General features: G+C 40.2%; 2 protein-coding genes across 19 annotated transcripts in view; one reads left to right on the plus strand and one right to left on the minus strand.

The window, feature by feature from the left end:
• The window catches only part of hic1 (hypermethylated in cancer 1), a 54,589-nt gene extending 40,528 nt beyond the window's left edge, over nt 1–14,061 (plus strand). The window contains exon 3 of the transcript XR_016117105.1: nt 13,950–14,061. The gene's annotated coding sequence lies outside the window, so the exon portion shown is untranslated. The remainder of the gene's footprint in view (nt 1–13,949) is intronic.
• dph1 (diphthamide biosynthesis 1) overlaps nt 547–16,020 on the minus strand; it is a 145,284-nt gene continuing 129,810 nt past the window's right edge. For 8 of the 18 annotated variants that reach the window (XR_016117125.1, XR_016117111.1, XR_016117116.1 and 5 more), the window contains 2 exons: nt 13,927–14,009; nt 547–1,231 (listed from right to left, as the gene is read on the minus strand). The gene's annotated coding sequence lies outside the window, so the exon portion shown is untranslated. The remainder of the gene's footprint in view (nt 1,232–13,926; nt 14,010–16,020) is intronic. The other 10 variants (XR_016117123.1, XR_016117124.1, XR_016117120.1 and 7 more) reach the window with 2 other exon arrangements.

Consider the following 16,020-nt stretch of genomic DNA (forward strand, 5'->3'; position numbering starts at 1 on the left):
AGGAAAAAAGGGAAGGAAAGCAGGATGGACGGAAGGAAGGATATGATGGAAGGAAGAAAGGAAGGATGGAAGGAAGCAATGGGGGAATGAAGGAAGGAAAGAAGGAAGGAAGGGAGGATGGAATAAAGAAAGGAAGGCAGGAATGAAGAAAGGAAAGAAGGAAGAAAGGAAGGAAGGGAGGATGGAAGGAATTACGGACGAAAGGAGGGAAGGAAGGAGGGACGGAACGAATGAAGGATGAATGGAAGGAAGGATATGATGGAAGGAAGGAAGGATGAAAAGAAGGAATGACGGAATGAAGGAAGGAAGGAAGGAAAAAAGGAAGGAAGGAAGGAAGGAAGGAAGGAAGGAAGGAAGGAAGGAAGGAAGGAAGGAAGGAAGGAATTACGGAACGAAGGACGAAAGGAGGGAAGGAAGGAGGGACAGAACAAATGAAGGATGAATGGAAGGAAGGATATGATGGAAGGAAGGATGAAAAGAAGGAATGAAGGAAGGAAGGAAGGAAGGAAGGAAGGAAAAAAGGAAGGAAGGAAGGAAGGAAGGAAGAAAGGAAGGAAGGAAGGAAGGAAGGAAGGAAGGAAGGAAGGAAGGAAGGAAGGAAGGAAGGAAGGAAGGAAGGAGTTTCTTTGCATTTTCAGGGGCTCCACCAGGAAGTAAAGTAACTATAAAATCTGAGTGAACACCTGCATTGAAAGTCTTCAAATGTGTCGCTACATTTTTAGGTCACCGTGTACCTTCACAATGTACCTTCAATCATCTTAAACTAGCAAGGAAGCGTTCAAACGAAAGGAGACGGAAAAAAGACTCCGAGGCCACTTATCAAATTTACATTGTGGAATTCACTTTCTGCTTGTGTGTTTCTTCAAATCCACCAGCCAAAGAATCCATATGGCCACCGCGGCTCACAGCTGCTAAGCACTCACAGATGGCATGACACACTCGCAATACATGCGTGCAGATGTCCGCCTTTTGTAGGTACGCGACAAGCCAAACGTCCCGCCGATGATTTAGCGCTCCATACGTGCGTCATTGTTTTCCACATTCCAGGATGTGGATGGATCTCCCGTGCCAGCTCCTTCAGGGCCCCAAGCTGCAGTGCCAGGGTCACCCCCCCCCCCCTTCCCCCTTCCTCCTTCGCAGGTTCGTGCTGGGACAACGGAGCTTCACTTTGGGAAATGCCAAAACATGAATGGACCTGACTTCAGGGTTGACTTGTTGAGGGTTGCAAGAACTGTGAAGCAAACAAAAAACAAAGATGATTTCACATGTTGTACTTCAAACAACCACAGCTATTTAGCTTGGTGATGAAAAACAAAGCAAAACACCATAGATGGGCTAACGAATAACATCCATGTTGCGTTTTTTTTGCTCAGATCTGTCAAAAAGCTCAGTGACCTGCCAATGCATCTGTCAATTTTCTGCTTTTATCCTCGCAAGGCTCATGAGGCATCCCGGAGCCGATCCCAGCTGTCTTCGGGCAGTAGGCGGAAGATACCCTGAACTGAATTGATTGCCAAACAACCACAGGGCACATATACACAAACAACCCTCTTCATTCATACTCATATTAAGGGACAACCTAGAAAATTCCAGAAACCTGCCACAGAGGGAAGGAGGGAAGGACGGACGGACAAACTGACCGACGGACGGACCAACGGACCGACGGACCGAGCGACAGACAAACCGACAGACCGACTGACCGACTGTCCGACCAACGGACCAAGCGACAGACAGACCGACAGACAGACAGACCCACAGACCGACCGACCCAGAGACAGACAGACCCACAGACCGACCGACCCAGAGACAGACAGACCCACAGACCGACCGACCCAGAGACAGACAGACCCACAGACCGACCGACCCAGAGACAGACAGACCCACAGACCGACCGACTGACCGACCAACGCACAGACCCACAGACCGACCGACCGACCCACAGACCGACCAACCCACAGACCCACTGATCGACTCATCGACTGACCGACAGACCGACTGAATGACTGAATGACAGACCGACAGACCCACCGACCGACAGCTAGACCGACAGCTAGGCAGACAGCTAGACAGATAGATAGATAGATAGCTAGGCAGATAGATAGATAGATAGATAGATAGATAGATAGATAGATAGATAGATAGATAGATAGATAGATAGATAGATAGATAGATAGATAGATAGATAGATAGATAGATAGATAGATAGATAGATAGATAGATAGATAGATAGATATTTGGGAGTCGGGTGTTTGCTCTTGTTAGCAGGTCTCACTGTATCACATTTGCCCGTAAATCGACCCCTGGTCACCCAGCCAAGGCTCAGGAAGCCCTTGATTAACTCTAATGACAACAACAGAGCATATTAACACAAGGCCACATTTGGCTGTCGCCCACCTCTACAACTCTCGCTTTAGGCGCACTGCCCAGACTCACCATCGCAATTCAGAAATGCCCCACGGAGTCCAAAAATTGTGCAACATTAACAACTTCAACAATAAGGACCAAACACGACAATTGCGCCTCTGTGCTGGAAGGGATTTGGTTACAAAATAATCATTTTGGCTATGAAGGAAGAAGACTCTTGTGATTCGTACGCTGCCAATGAACAGTGAGATGTCGTGAGAAAATAAATGTTGCGGTAAATAAAGTGACTAAAAACATTTTGTTGAAAAATGTGTGTTGTTTAGTATTACATTCAATGCCTTACAATTGGTGATTTTAAAACACAAGACCAACCACCAAAACGCCCCTGCCTAAAACAAAATACAGTGATACCTCAGTTTACGAACTTCATTGGTTCCCAGAAAGTGTGTGGAAGGCAAAAGGTTTGTCTTCCAAACATTTATTTCCCATAGGAAACCATTAAAATGAGAATAATACGTTCCCAGGTCCCCATAAAACCAAATTTTCTAAGCCTTAAAACTACACAAAATATACCTTGCTTGCAAATTTAATTGGTTCCCAAACAGATTGTGTAAGGTGAAAAGTGTGCAACCCAAAAAATAATTTCACATAGGAAACCATTAAAATCAGAATAATCCGTTCCCCGGTCCCCATAAAACATAATTTACAACTAATTGAGCCTTAGAACTACACACAATATACCTTATTTTATGTATGATAAATGTGCTGTTGTATTGTAATTAAAGAAATAAACTGTACTGTATAATAGTCGTTTTATTTACCTTTGTGATTGTCGTTGATGGCTTGATGGAATGAAGTAGCCGGTTTCATCAGCATTAAACACTTGAGGATGAGGAACGTAGCCTTCTTCTTTCACCATCTTGAGGAATGATCCCTTGTAGGTGCTTTCTCTGCGATCATTTTACCTTGTTCCTCATCAATTGTGTTCTGTTTAGCTGGGTTGATAGCTTTTTGCATCAAGTGTACAGATGGCTTGTGCAGGTCAGGTGGAGCCTGATTGATGGGATATTTTAACCTTGCAGTCTACACGCTGCTTTTGAACTATCGAAGTTGAAACAAGTCCAAATAAAACTGTACTGTGTATGATAAAGTTGTTTTATGTACCTTTGTGATGGTAGTTGTCAATGGATGACGAACTTCCAGGTTGCCTTTCGATGATATCCGAGTGAAGTTGCTAAAGCTAAGGTATCACTGTACGATATTTTCCGCACGAGAAGGCGTAGCTAAAACCCTTCAATATTTTTCAAAAATGACCATGCGCCTTATACATATATGGAAAAATATATAAAAAAATATTGCATGCATTAAAGGTGCACCTTATAGTCAGATGTGTCTTATAAATGGAACGTTTTAAAATATGTCATTCTTATAGTCCGGAAAATAGGGAACATATTTTTTTTTTAATATTAGGGGTGGGGGTGTGTAAGCACAGACGATTATTAACCTCTGTGTGCCCCTTGATTGGCTGGCAACTGGTTCAGGGTGTCCCCTGCCTACTGCCCCACAGCGAATATAAGCTCCAACACCAACATTGTGAGCATAAGCATGTCGGAAAATGGATGAATGGATAGATGATACCGTATCCAGCCAAGCATTGGAATCAAAAGGTGCGTATGATAAAAGATAGCGAGCGGTGGGAAAATGGAAACAAAAAAATACATCAACTGGCGCGCTATTAAATGTTCCCGCAGATGGACGAACTGGCTGTTTTCATATCGAGACATGGATACCCTCCACTCTATTCTCATGACTCCCACCCACACGTGAACATGTGTTTCACATTGAAAAACGGAGATGTACGCAAAGCAACCAGGCCCGACCGCCGCATTTGAGTGGCAGCTCGCTCCATCACGCGCTCTCGGGGAGAACTGACAGAACGCTACATTTTTTTTTTTGTTTATGTGCACAGAGGGGAGATTGCGACGGCCATATTGATTATGCATTCAACCGCGTGCACAACGAAGACTAAAGTAGCAAAACTTCGGGCAGGAGGAAAGTGAGGAAAATATGGAGTGGTTCCCTCACCACGGAGAAAAAAAACAGCTTCCGTAATCGCGAGGTGGATTTCTGTTTCTTTTGTTCCTTGTTTTATTATTATTCCGTAATTGGATTATTTGATGACGCACCTATAATATATTTATGACAAAAATGAACCTTAAAGGACACCTGACGCCTCCGGACAAGTTGTGTCCATAATTTGTAAAATCACTTCAAAAATGACTTCTACTGATCGTATTTTACAAAGATTCCACCGCAAATAGTTATTTTACATTTTAAGACACGCACTGAATATTCAGGAAGTCTTGTTTTTGATTTGGGCCGTACGTGACGTCACTAAAGGAACGCCCCTGACCGAGAAAGTGACACACAATGCATTTTGGGTACTTTGTTTGGTCTGAAAACTTTGTGTTCACACATAACACGATAGTGAATCGTTTTGTGTTGCACTACTATTTGATACTAGTTGACACAAATTCCCAGACAAATTAGCCCATTTCCAACAGAGCTTGGGCGCCAGCTTGTGCATTTTCTGGGACGCTACACGGCTCGAATTGATCCGGAATGACTTCTTTAATCGATTGCAAACATTTATGCTTTCCTCTTCAGAACTATTTGAATCATATTCATAACTGGATGAGTAACAAGAAAGCATCTTCTCCGAATCTAAAGCCATTGTTTTGATTCTTGAGCAAGGCAAGACGTCCTGGCGTGACATCACGAACAAGGGGGCGGGACCTTCTGAAACTCGCCATCGCCGAGGTCATTTTGAAGTAGTTTTGGGACACTTTAACTCATTTTTATTGCTGTTTTGCATTTGACTAAAAATATCAGCCTGCGTGTTTTGGGTATTTTAGATGCTATAAAACGTTTTTCTGATGTCAGTTAGGAACCAAAAAAATGGTGTTGGTTGTCCTTTAAAAGGGGTAAGAGTTGGGGGGCCCTTAACCTCGATGGTCTCAAAACTCCTCATGGCAGCCACAGATATACTCATTATAACCCCCTGACAGGGGTGGGTCTCGGATTCCATCGCTAGGCCTTCAGTAGTGCTATGTCTGAATCAATCCAGACTGACAAAAGTGTGGTTTGATTTACTACAAGTCCACTAGCCATGAAATAACTGACCGACCTTACTTAACTCATTTGCTGCCATTCCCGAATTTATTCGGGAATGAAAATGTGTGATGTGCAGGGCAATTCCCGAGTTTGTTCGGGTTTTGTTTTTATTTGACAATATTATATTATATTTCATTGTTTTTTTTTTTGACAATACAGTAAAGTCTCGTTATATCGATATCGGATATATCGATAGTCCCGGTTATATCGATATTTTTTCGGACTCCCTTTTATATCGATATAACGAGACTTTACTGTATTATAATTTTTTTGGGTGGTGAAAGTAATGGTTTACGTTGTTCGTATATATTTTTTTTTTTGTATTGATTCGGGTGTTGGTCCCGAAGCCTCACGAGGATCCTATTAGAGCATTTTTTTTTCAAACTTGAGCATATCTAAGACAATGTACCCCAGATGCTTGACAAGTGGCTTATCGAGGAAACAGCCATGTTTATCTTTGACTGGAACAAAATATCCTCTCTTTCTCAGCTACATAAGCTTAACCTGCGACAGATTATTTCGAATAACACAAGGTCAATATGACGGTTTGAGATGGACATTGTCCATGTCAACTGGATTTTGGACGAACAATATCGTCAAAATGAAATGATTATAGTGAATCGCCGAGAAAATTTGCTTGCTTAAATGTGTTTCTTTGCATAACACGGGAACGGGCGTGTGGGATGCTGGGCGAGCGGATGGGGAGCAGACACATACAAACATAAACACACATAAAAGGGAGAGTGAGCTAAAGGGAGACAGTGCGAGGAAACACATGGCATGCTCGGTGCGAGAGGGCAAGCCCGTGTCTACAAACAAGGAGGCGCATAAGAAAAGGGTGCCGAGCCGGAGACAAAGGCAGGGATGGTGCGCTTGATGGCCCAACCGGGCTCCAGGGTGTTTGTATATAATAATAATAACAATACATTTAATTTCTAAGCGCCTTTCAAAACTCTCAAGGTCACTGTACAGTCACAGGATAAGTTTTTTTCTGTGGGTGAGCAGCAGCAGCCACACGCGCCAGCGTTCACTCAACCCAGAAGAGTGAATATATAGCTAATAGCTAGCGAATAGATAGCTATTAGCTAGCGAATAGATAGCGATTAGCTGGCGAATAGATAGCAATGGTCTCAGTCAATAGAAGAGGTCGAAAAAAATACACACTGCACAAAATATACCTATAGATTCGCTAGCTATTAGCTAGCGAATAGATAGCCAATCGCCAGCTAATACCTAGCGAATAGATAGCTAATAGCTAGCTAGCAAATAGCTGGCCATTAGCTAGTGAATAGATAGCAAACAGCAAGCGAATAGATAGCCAATAGCTAGCCAACAGATAACAGATAGCCATTAGCTCAAATACATAGAAAGCTAGCTAGCTAATAGATAGCTAATAGATAACTATTAGAAAGGTAGCCAGGTAGCTAATAGATAGGTAGCTAGATAGATAATAGATAGCCAGCTACATAGCTAATCGATAGCTAGCTAAATAGCTAGCCAGATAGCTAAACAGCTAATAGATAGCAAATAACTAGCTAGGTACCTAGCTAGATAACATGTATCTCTCTCTCTCTCTCTCTCTCTCTCTCTCTCTCTCTCTCTCTCTCTCTCTCTCTCTCTCTCTCTCTCTATATATATATATATATATATATATATATATATATATATATATATATATATATATATAATATATTATAGCCATATATATGCAAATAGATAGCCATTAGCTAGCGAATATAGATATATAGCAAAGAGCTAGAAAATGTGGATATATATATATATATATAGAAAGGTAGCTGTTAGCTAGCAAATAGATAGCGATTAGCTGGCGAATAGATATATATATATATATATATATATATATATATATATATATATATATATATACACATTTTCTAGCTCTTTGCTAGCGAGCTATTATCTATCTATTCGCTAGCTAATGGCTATCTATTTCCAGGCTATTAGCTGGTGCGTGGCTAGCTAATTACTAGCTAATAGCTGGCGAAGCTATAGGTATATTTTGTGTATTGTGTATTTTTTTCAACCTCTTCTATTGCCTGAGACCGTTGCAATCTATTCGCTAGCTAATAGCTATCTATTCGCTAGCTAATAGCTATCTATTCACTGGCTAGTAGCTATCTACTCGCTAGTTATTAGCTATACACTCGTTAGCTAGCTAGCTTGCTATCTATTTAAGTTACTTCGGGGTTGAGTGAACGCTGGCTATACTATATACATATATATAAAATATGTATGTATATATCCGCTAGGCTCCTTTTGTCTCAAGTTTACCCAGCTGGGGAGCCGAAGAGACCCAGACGGACTCTTTGTGATGTCACCTACTGTACCCGAACCCTCCCAAGTCCCTCATATCCTGCCCGAGGGCTGTTGTGATATCACAAGCCAGCTGGGGATGTCCCCTTTTACCCTCCACTGTTTGCCCTCCTCATACGATTCAATCGGTGTGGCCCCGTTGAGAATTGGGACAGGCAATCGAGCACGTACAAAAGTTCACAATCGCATTACCACATGTTGTAGTCATTAGCCGCAACTCATGCGAATCATTGACAGGATAAGTAAATACGATAAAACACCTAAATAAAAAAAAAAAAACGTTTATCGTGAGGGTGAAGAGGGGCGGATTGTTCACACTAAGGGTGGATTTAAGAAAGAAAAAAAGACATGTATTCTCATTCCTTGTCAACAAACGGGAGACTTAACCGTTGGCCGTTCCCAAATCAAGCAATTGAGTTTACTATCTATTAGCTATCTGGGTAGCTGGCTATCTATTGGCTATTTATTAGCTAGCTAGCTAACTGGCTATCAATTAGCTATCTATTAGCTAGCTATCTAGCTCGCTATCTATTAGCTATATATCCAGCTAGCTGGCTAGCTATCTAGCTGGCTTTCTATTAGCTATGTATTAGCTAATTAGCTAGCTTTCTATATATTTGAGTTACTTGCAGGTTGAGTGAAGTGTAAAGTGACCTTGAGAGTTTTGAAATGTGTTTATAAATGAAATGTATTCTTATTACTGCTGTATCTATTAGCTAGCTTTCTATATATTTGAGTTACTTGCAGGTTGAGTGAACGCTGGCGCGTGTGGCTGCCGCTAGCCATCCACAGAAAAGCTTATCCTTTGACTGTACAGTGACCTTGAGAGTTTTGAAATGTGTTTATAAATGAAATGTATTATTATTACTGCTGTATCTATTAGCTAGCTAGCTAGATTTCTATATATTTGAGTTACTTGCAGGTTGAGTGAACGTTGGCGCGTGTGGCTGCCGCTACTCACCCACAGAAAAGCTTATCCTTTGACTGTAAAGTGACCTTGAGAGTTTTGAAATGTGTTCATAAATGTAATGTATTCTTATTACTGCTGTATCTATTAGCTAGCTAGCTAGCTTTCTATATATTTGAGTTACTTGCAGGTTGAGTGAACGCTGGCGCGTGTGGCTGCCGCTACTCACCCACAGAAAAGCTTATCCTTTGACTGTAAAGTGACCTTGAGAGTTTTGAAATGTGTTCATAAATGAAATGTATTCTTATTACTGCTGTATCTATTAGCTAGCTAGCTAGCTTTCTATATATTTGAGTTACTTGCGGGTTGAGTGAACGCTGGCGCGTGTGGCTGCCGCTAGCCATCCACAGAAAAGCGTATCCTTTGACTGTACAGTGACCTTGAGAGTTTTGAAAAGCATTTATAAATGAAATGTATTATTATTACTTATCTGTAACATCATTTCGAGGACATGGAATGAAGTAAAAAAGAAAAGAAAAGAAACAAAGCATGTTAGATTCATTTGTTTATCACTACTCGTGGAAGTTTAAAGTAAAATGGAGTCATACAAAATAGAAATAATAATAATAATAATAATAATAATAATAATTTTAATTTATAATCGCCTTTCAAAACTCTCAAGGTCACTTTACAGTCACAGGATCAGTTTTGTTTTCTGTGGGTGAGCAGCGGCAGCCACATGCGCCAGCGTTCACTCAACCCGGAATAACTCAAATAAATAAAAAACAATTTATCTAGCCATCAGATAGCTTATAGATAGCCAGCCAGCCTGAAAGCTAGACAATAGATAGCCAATAGATAGCCAGCTATATTATTATTATTATTATTATTATTATTATTATAAAGCCATGGATGGATGAATTTTTATTAATTATTATTATTATTAGTATTATTATTATTAGTATTATTAGTAGTAGTAGTAGTAGTAGTAGTAGTATTATAAAGCCATGGATGGATGAATTTTTAGTAATTATTATTATTATTATTATTATTATTATTATTAACAGATGCATATATAGACCCTTTAGAAGCCTTTGGAATGGAAAAACTTGTGAAGACCGGCCAAAAGGTCCTCACTTTTCAAAAATGTCCTCACTACGTATGGTATAAAATGTTAGTGGTCCTCACTAGACTAGTCAAACAAACAAACACACACACACACGCACGCACACACACACACACAAACCCAACCATTTAATAATACAAGTGCGGGAAAAAAAGATCATTGCAGTAAAACAAATTTAACTACTGGAGAAAAAAAAAGTATGTGATACAAGTCTGAAAAGTCAATGGCTGTAAAAGTATCTATTTTTTTTGGACTTGCCTTTCAAAGTCTTTTCTTTAAATTCAGACCAGCTCATTCAATGAGCTACATATAAAAAAAAGTGCGAGAGCAACAAGGAGCGACGCGACAGATTTATGGTTTAATGCAACCGCAAAAAGCTCTTTAAAACATGCGCGACCTTTTAATGAAACGGCAGCTTCAACAAGATTTCTCTGTTCTGGACATGGAGGGCGGAGCAAAAGCGTCATATGACTACACAAACCTGACCTCCATTTTGCCCATTTAGAACTGAAGCTGAATCGTTGAACATGGTGTCAATAGAGGGTGAAGTACAGTATATTCCGGTGTATAAAGCCCACCCAAAAGTGTTCTTCCAAAAAAAAAAATGACCCTGCCCGATACCAGTGTTTGAAATAACGCCAACCCGGATGCCCGGGGCGTACAACTTTTACATCGGGCGTACAACTTTCAAAACGTCTCGGCCCGAGTGGCTGACAACTTCTTCTTCTTCAAAAAAACCCCGATTTTTTCAAATTAAAACGTTTGTTTTAGTCAATAAAGCAAAAGCTACAAGCAAATTGCTACAAGCCGCGTGAACTCCTCTTTCTAAGCTCCTTTCAAACCCTCAAGTACACTTTACAGTCACGGTATAGTCCGAAGTACAAAATAGGCTTCTGATTGGCTGCCGTGCCGAGTATGCAAACTGCCAAACGAACGTTCGTTTGGTAATTGCACTACAGTAGCATTATTATGGGGTGTGCCATATACAGTAAAGTCTCGTTATATCGATATTCAAGGGAGTCCAAAAAAATATCGATATAACCGGGACTATCGATATATCCGACCCTGTTTGCATGTAATTTTCTCCGTGCGTGCATAGAAATAGTATCGATATAACTGGGACTATCGATATATCCGATATCGATATAACGAGACTTTACTGTATTTGGAAAAGTTTTATATATATAGGTAACATCCGACTTACGAGTTCCGTTTCGACCGAACGAACTACCAGGCGGAGAATTAAAATTTTTAAAAAATAGGGTCTGGAGGTCTTGGTCGTAAGTACGGGTGATCGTAAGTACGGGTGGTCGTAAGTCCAGCTGGTCGTAAGTGGGATGTTACCTGTATTTATATATTATATTTAGAAAACTGCTTTCATTAGTTGGAGATGTGCGCCTTATAATACTACTACTACTACTACTACTACTACTACTAATAATAATAATAATAATACATTTCATTTCTAAGCGCCTTTCAAAACTTTCAAGGTCACTTTACTGTCACAGGATAAATTTTTCGGTGGGTGAGCAGCGGCAGCCATACGCGCCAGCGTTCACTCAACCCGGAAGATGACAAAAAAGTACCCAAAATGCATTGTGTTGCTTTCTCGATCAAGGGCCTTCCTTCAGTGACGTCACGTACGGACTCGTCACCAACTCAAAAACAAGACTTCCTGAATATTCTGCGCGAGTCTCTTTGTAAAATGCACTCAGTAGAAGTCATTTGAAGTGATTTTACAAATTATGGACGCAACTTGTCCGGCCGAAGGTGTTGGTTGTCCACTCCGAGAACCACCATTGGAAATGAGAATAGGCATCGTAAACAAATGAATTGAAGCCAGAAGATTTTTTTTTTAATCCACTTTTTTCAAGCAAGGTGATTTATGGCGATGATTAAGTTGTTGAGTTGTTTAATGTGGGCGGGAAATGAGGGGAAAAAAAAATAATCATGTTCCAAAAAGAGCAAACATTTGATTTTTTTCATATCCTGCCTTTCAACAGATGTTATTCAAACAAACCAAACCAACGTGAGCTTGGATGGCTGTCAAATTGTGAGCACAGTGGTTGTTGTTGTTGTTTTTTTTTTGTACATGCGTTTGATGGAATAAAAACGCAATAAAAAATGAGTTAAAGGACAACCGACGTCTCCGGACAAGTTGTGTCCATAATTTGTAAAATGGCTTCAAATGACTTCTACTGAGCGTATTTTACAAAGATTACACCGCATATAGCTATATTTTACCTTTTAAGACTTGCGCTGAATATTCAGGAAGTCTTGTTTTTGAGTTGGTGACGAGTCCGTACGTGACGTCATTAAAGGAACGCCCCTGACCGAAAAAAAAAAGACGCATTGTAGCGCTCCTTCCATCACGTCAATGTACTTTCCTGTACTTGTTTGGTCTGAAAACGTCATGTTGCACCAAAAAGAGCCAGAAGAGGGCGTCCAAGCTCCATATAAGGAATTTATCAGCCTGTGGAAACGGAGGTGGCCACAGGAGGTCGCCATTTTGTGCCTCTTGTTCGGTGAGACATTTTCCCTCAATGTTGCCTCATAATGGCACGGAATAAATTCTTTAATCGATTGCAAACATGTATGCTTTCCTCTTCAGAACTATTTGAATCATATTCATAACTGGATGTGTAACAAGAACTGTCTGGGAACCAATTAAGTCCGTAAGCCAAGGTATCACTCTATTTCCTTTGGGAATAATTGAACTAATGTTGGGTTGAGGGTGACCCCCGAATGGACTGCGTCCACTCTGAGTCAAAGAGACGCTTCCTTCCATCGTGACAAAGTTGCGGAGTAGCGAGTTTGAATACGTGCAGGAGCACAGGAACCCCCATGTTGAGACTGGACACTACAAACATCCATTCCTCCCCTTTGGGACATCCCGCTGCCCTTTTCAGAGCCCACCCTGTCCTCTGCTGCTTCGAAAACGCTCTCTTTTTAATATCAGATCCAGTTTCAGAACTCAAATAATACACACATCCTTTCTCGTTCTTTGATGGGGGGCGGAAATGCTCATATAAACACACAAACAAAGCCAATCACATGGTTTGAGTTGTCCTAAACGCACCACTGTCTTCGTTCATACAGCTATCTATTAGTCATCTATTAGCTAGCTAGCTAACGTGATCTATTTTAGTTATTCCCGGTTGAACTGGGTCACCGTTGCTGGTTACCTAGCTAGCTATCTGTTTGCTATCTAATAGCTGTCTAACTAGCTAGCTATCTAGCTATTAGTCATCTATTAGCTAGCTGGCTAGTTAACTTGATCTATTTCAGTTATTCACGGTTGAACGAGGTCACCGTTGCTAGCTACTTAGCTATTTGCTATCTATTAGCTGTTTAACTAGATAGCTATCTAGCTATTAGTCATCTATTAGCTAGCTAGTTAGCTAACTTGATCTATTTGAGTTATTCCTGGTTGAACGAGGTCATCGTTGCTGGCTCCCTAGCTAGCTATCAATTTGCTATCTATTAGCTGTCTAACTAGCTATTAATTATCTATTAGATAGCTAGCTAACATGAACTATTTGAGTTATTCCTGGTTGAGTGAATGCTGGGGCGTGTGGCTGCCGCTGCTCACCCACAGAAAAACGGATCCTATGACTGTAAAGTGACATTAAGAGTTTTGAAAGGTGCTGATAAATGAAATGTATTATTATTGCGGGAGGGCTTGACCGATGCATTCGCTCTGCCTTTCTCTTCTCCTCTACAGCTAGCGCTCTATTTGCTATCTAGCTGGCTAGCTATCTAGCTAGCTAGCTCTCTATTTGCAATCTAGCTGCTTACTAGCTCACTAGCTATTAGCTATCTATTAGCCAGCGAGCTAGCTTTCTATCTGAGTTACTTTCGGGTTGAGTGAACACTGGCGCGTGTGGCTGCCACTGCTCACCCACAGAAACACTTAGCCTGTGACTGTAAAGTGACAGTGAGAGTTTTGAAAGACGCTTATAAATGAAATATTATTTATTATTATTATTATTATTATTATTATTATTATTACACATCTTACCTGATTGCTTGTTTTCTCCGCAGGGCTCAGGTCTTCCGTTCCCAGGCAAGAGGTAGGAAGTGAAGAAGGGGGCATGTAGAATCCTGGAAGCACAAAGGTAATCAGATTGGCGAATGGGGTGAAATCAGAGCCAGGGATAGAACAATAAAGGTCATCAGATTGGCTTCAGAGAGTAGTCTGCCTTAGAGCAGCGACCTATCAGAGCATAGATCTGGCACGGCCACCTCTGTCCAGTAGGGATATATATATATATATAAGGCCAGGGTTTCCAGCACAACTTTAGTTCAATGACGAAGCTTCTCGGATGAGGAGCGAAACGTCCGACACATTCAAAGAAGTAAAAACGGCTGAAGATACCTAAAAGAGACATTTGCATACACATACAGTCAAAAATAATGATATTTCAAAATAAAACGAAGAGGAGGAGAAAGCGAAATATGTGGTATTATGTAGCGGTGTAGCGCTGCGTGTACATGACCCAACACGCTACCATGTTTGTGGTGCAGGTGACATTTTTCACACCCACAATTCAGTCTGTGGAATACTTTGCTGCCATTTTTTTTCAAAGACATTTCTTAGTTTTCTTTCTTTTCTTTTTTCTTTTTTGCCTCTGGGCTACTTTGAATCTCATTTGAGGTGAAGTGATCAAAATCAATCAGTCTATAAATTTGCCTTCATAAGAATTGAAAGAAAAGTGTAAGGTTTCTAACGCTGCATTGAATGCTAATATAATAATAATAATAATAATAATAATAATAATAATAATAATAATAATAATAATAATAATAATAATACATTTAATTTCTAAGTGCCTTCCAAAACTCTCAAGGTCACTTTACAGTCACAGGATAAATTTTATCTGTGGGTAAGCAGCGGCAGCCACACGTGCCACCATTCACTCAACCCGGAATAACTCAAGCTAGCTAGCTAATAGATAGCTAGATAGCTAATAGCTAGCTAGATATATAGCTAGACAGCTAATAGCTAGCTGGCTAGATAGCTAATATGTTTCCTGACTCAACTAGCGAGCTAACTAGCTATATAGCCAACAGACAGCAAGCTAGATAGCTAACTAATAGATAGCAAGTTTGACAGATATATAGCTCATAGATAGCCAGCCAGATAGATAGATAGATAGATAGATAGATAGATAGATAGATAGATAGATAGATAGATAGATAGATAGATAGATAGATAGATAGATAGATAGATAGATAGATAGATAGATAGATAGATAGATAGATAGATAGATAGAAAAAATTAAATCGAGCTGGTCATAAGTCGGATGTTACCTGTATTGCATTGTATTCTGGACAGCCGCCCTCATTTCAAGTTCATATAACTCCAGTCCCATATAATTTAGGAATTAGCGCTTTTTCTGATGAAAGAAGGTTTCTAATGCTATATTGAATCTTGATGTAGTTCTAAAACTCAACATTCTGTGGGTCCTAGAATTCGAGTGACAATGACAAAAACCCTGGCACTGAAGTGGACACATTTTTGCACGTCTGGCAGTGAGTTAAGAAAAAAAATATCAAAAGTCTCCAGAATAATTTCTTATTTAAGAATTACAATGATGCTTCATTAAATACTGGATTCAAATAACATCAATGCATTTTGCATTTCTTGAAACTTTTTTTTTCAATATTGAAACAATACCATAGTATTGAAACCCATAGTTTACTAAGTAACGCTGAACCCGAGAACCTTTTTAATAACCTCATAGCCCCGCCCCCCCCTAAAAAAAAAAAAAAAAAAAAGTTGAAGAAAAAAAAAACCGCAGTGGTGTCTAAAAATAGCATCAATTCAAAGCAATCATCAGATTTATTTATTTTTGCTGGCTTGTCAATTGTCATCGTGATAATTGAAGTGAATGGCAAAGAATTATTATTTCTTTTTTAGAGCGAACGGAAAACCCCTCAGAGTGGTGAATTGTTGCCACGATACATCGATTGGCGGGTGATCAAACCGCTTCAATCGGGAATCTAAAGACATGAAAAGCATGACAAATCCAAATGCCGTCAGTCAAAAGACATTCACAAAATGGGGATTTTTTTGGAGAAATATTCTGGAACAAAGGAAGAACTGCCTGAA

This window comes from Hippocampus bargibanti, linkage group LG14, assembly GCF_051943395.1.
Source record: "Hippocampus bargibanti isolate YZ-2025 linkage group LG14, ASM5194339v1, whole genome shotgun sequence".
Lineage (NCBI taxonomy): Eukaryota > Metazoa > Chordata > Actinopteri > Syngnathiformes > Syngnathidae > Hippocampus > Hippocampus bargibanti.